Raw genomic sequence first — 2,985 nt, forward strand, 5'->3', positions numbered from 1 at the left:
ACTAATCGCTTATCTGTATCGTATAATAGAAATTGATTTATTGATTCATATATTAATATATATGAATCAAATTCAATATTATTAAAATCAGAATATCAATAAGATCAATATCATTGATGACCAATTGATATAATTGAAAAAAAAGGATTTAATAATTCATCAATACAATATAAAATCTTTAAAGATGGAAAACAAATAAATAGTGAAATTATTATTGGAATAATTGTTCAAATTACATCAATTAAATGATATTTTAATAAATATAAATTAATAAATTTATTAATTAAAATAGCAGCAATTAAATATGAAGTAAGAACAATAATTATTAATATAATGTTATAATGAAATAATGTAAATAAATTTAATTATCATAGTAAAAGGAATTTGAATTTTGAAAAAAAAAATATATTTGATGTTGCTATTTTTAATAATAAAATTAAATTTTATACAATTGAATTTTAAATTCATTGCACTCTTCGGCCATATAAAAATTTTTTAATTATTAAAATTCTACACTCATTAAATGAATGATTTAATGGAGGATAATTTATAAATCATTCTAAAGATGATTGAAAAAATTGAAATAATAATAAACGTTTATAAATTAAACTTTCTAAAATTAATAGTAACAAAAAAATTATTCTATTTAATGGAAAAATAGAACCAATTGAAGATAATAGAATTCAACAATAATGTGAATCAGGGTAATCAGAATAACGTCCTGGTATTCCTATTAAGCCTATAAAATGTTGAGGAAAAAATGTTAAATTTACTCCAATAAATATTATTAAAAATTAATATGCTAATCGCATTTTATTTTATATTAAATCAGTGGTTATAGGATATCAGTGAATAAATCTTGAAATAATAGAAAAAACAGCTCCCATTGATAAAACATAATGAAAATGAGCAACAACATAATAAGTATCATGTAAAATAATATCAATAGATGAATTAGATAATATAATTCCTGTTAATCCTCCAATTGCAAATAATAACATAAAACCTAAAAATGATACAATGGAATTATTTATTTCAAATTTTGAACCATAATAAGTTGATAATCATCTAATAACTTTAATCCCAGTTGGAACAGCAATAAGTTTAGTTGCTGAAGTAAAATAACGAGTTCCTACATCTAATCCAATAGTAAATATATGATGATCACAAACAGTAATACCTAAAAATCCAATCCCTATTATTGCATAAATTATTCCTAAATTACCAAATACTTCTTTTTTACCACTTTCATTTGTAATAATTTGAGAAATTGATTCAAAGCCAGGTAAAATTAAAATATAAATTTCTGGATGACCAAAAAATCAAAATAAATGTTGATATAATACAGGATCTCCTTCTCCTATAGTATCAAAGAAAGATGCATTAAAATTACGATCAAATAATAATATTGTAATAGCTCCTGCTACTGCAGGTAAAGATAATAATAATAAAATTATTGTAATAAAAAGAGATCAAGGAAATAAAGGTATTTTATCTAAATCTAATCTAAAATTTCTTATTAATATAATTGTAGTCATTAAATTTGTAGCTGCAGAAAGTGACGAAATACCAGATATATGTAAATAAAAAATTGTAAAATCTACAGAAGGAGATGAATGAAAAATAGAATTAGATAAAGGTGGACATACAGTTCAACCAGTTCTAGATATAAAATTAAAAATTCTTCTAGTAAATAATAATAATAATGAAGGATGTAGTAATCAAAATCTATTATTATTTATTCTAAGAAATGATATATCAGGTGATCTTAATATTAAAGGAATAATCAATTACCATATCCTCCAATTAAAGAAGGTATAATTATAAAAAAAATTAATAAAAATGCATGACTGGTAAATCAAGAGTTATAGAATTGATCATTATTTAAAAATATTCCAGGAATTCTTAATTCTACACGAATTAAAAATATTAAGGAGGAACCAATTATACCTGATCATATAGCTAATATAAAATAAAGAATGCCAATATCTTTATGATTTGTTGATATTAATCTCTTAATTAAAATTTAAATTAAAATCTATTTTTAATTTTGAAAATTAAATGTTTTTAATTTCACATAAAATTTTTATAGTATTAAAAAATTTTTTAATTTTGTTAGTAAATTTACAATTTATTTCTCTTATCAGACATAATACTTTTTATACTCATTAATTTTTAATTATAGTTTAAAATACATTTAATTGCAAATTTAAAATTATATAAATAATATATATTAAGTATTTATTTCATAATACATTAAATATAAATACTATTAAAGAATTAAATATTGAAAAAAATAATATTAAAAAATTAAACTTAAAATTAAAATTAATAAAAAATTTAAAGAATGTTTATATTTATAAATAAAAATATAATAATTTTTATATAACAATATAAATAAATATTTCTGATTAATAAAATTAGAAGTCTAATAAATATATTATATTCAATAATATATATAAAATTTTTAACTAATAATCATTTAATAATAAGAGAAAAGAAAATTGGTAATATTGAATAAATCAATCAAATTAATAGATATAAAATAATTAAATTATTTTTATAATTTAAAATAAAATTATTTGAATTATTATTTATAAATTTGTATTTATATAATATAAATAATAATATATAAATAATTAATATATTATATAAAATTAATAAATAGAAATATTTTTCGTTAATATAGTAAACAATCATTAATATATAATTTAATATTGAAGTTAAACGTATAATTCTTTTTTTTATATTAATCAATTTTAATATATAAAGAGATAAATATATAATTCTAAAAATTCCAAATAATATTATTTTACAATCTAATTTTAAAATTAAGCAATAAAAATTTAAAGTAGTAAGTGTCATTGAAGTTGAAGATAGAAAAACACAATTGCACTTTATTAACTCATAAGATTTAATTATTTAGAAATGAAAAGGAAATAATCCTTATTTTATTATCAATAAAATAAATAAAAAATTATTTAA

The 2,985-nt window shown here is 17.6% G+C and overlaps 1 pseudogene; it reads right to left on the minus strand.

Moving 5' to 3' along the window:
• Positions 1-554: 554 nt before the first annotated feature.
• Positions 555-2,020, minus strand: LOC143219852 (cytochrome c oxidase subunit 1 pseudogene; annotated as a pseudogene).
• Between the last annotated feature and the right edge of the window lie 965 nt (positions 2,021-2,985).

This window comes from Lasioglossum baleicum, unplaced genomic scaffold (genome assembly GCF_051020765.1).
Source record: "Lasioglossum baleicum unplaced genomic scaffold, iyLasBale1 scaffold0079, whole genome shotgun sequence".
In the NCBI taxonomy this organism is placed as follows: Eukaryota; Metazoa; Arthropoda; class Insecta; order Hymenoptera; family Halictidae; genus Lasioglossum; species Lasioglossum baleicum.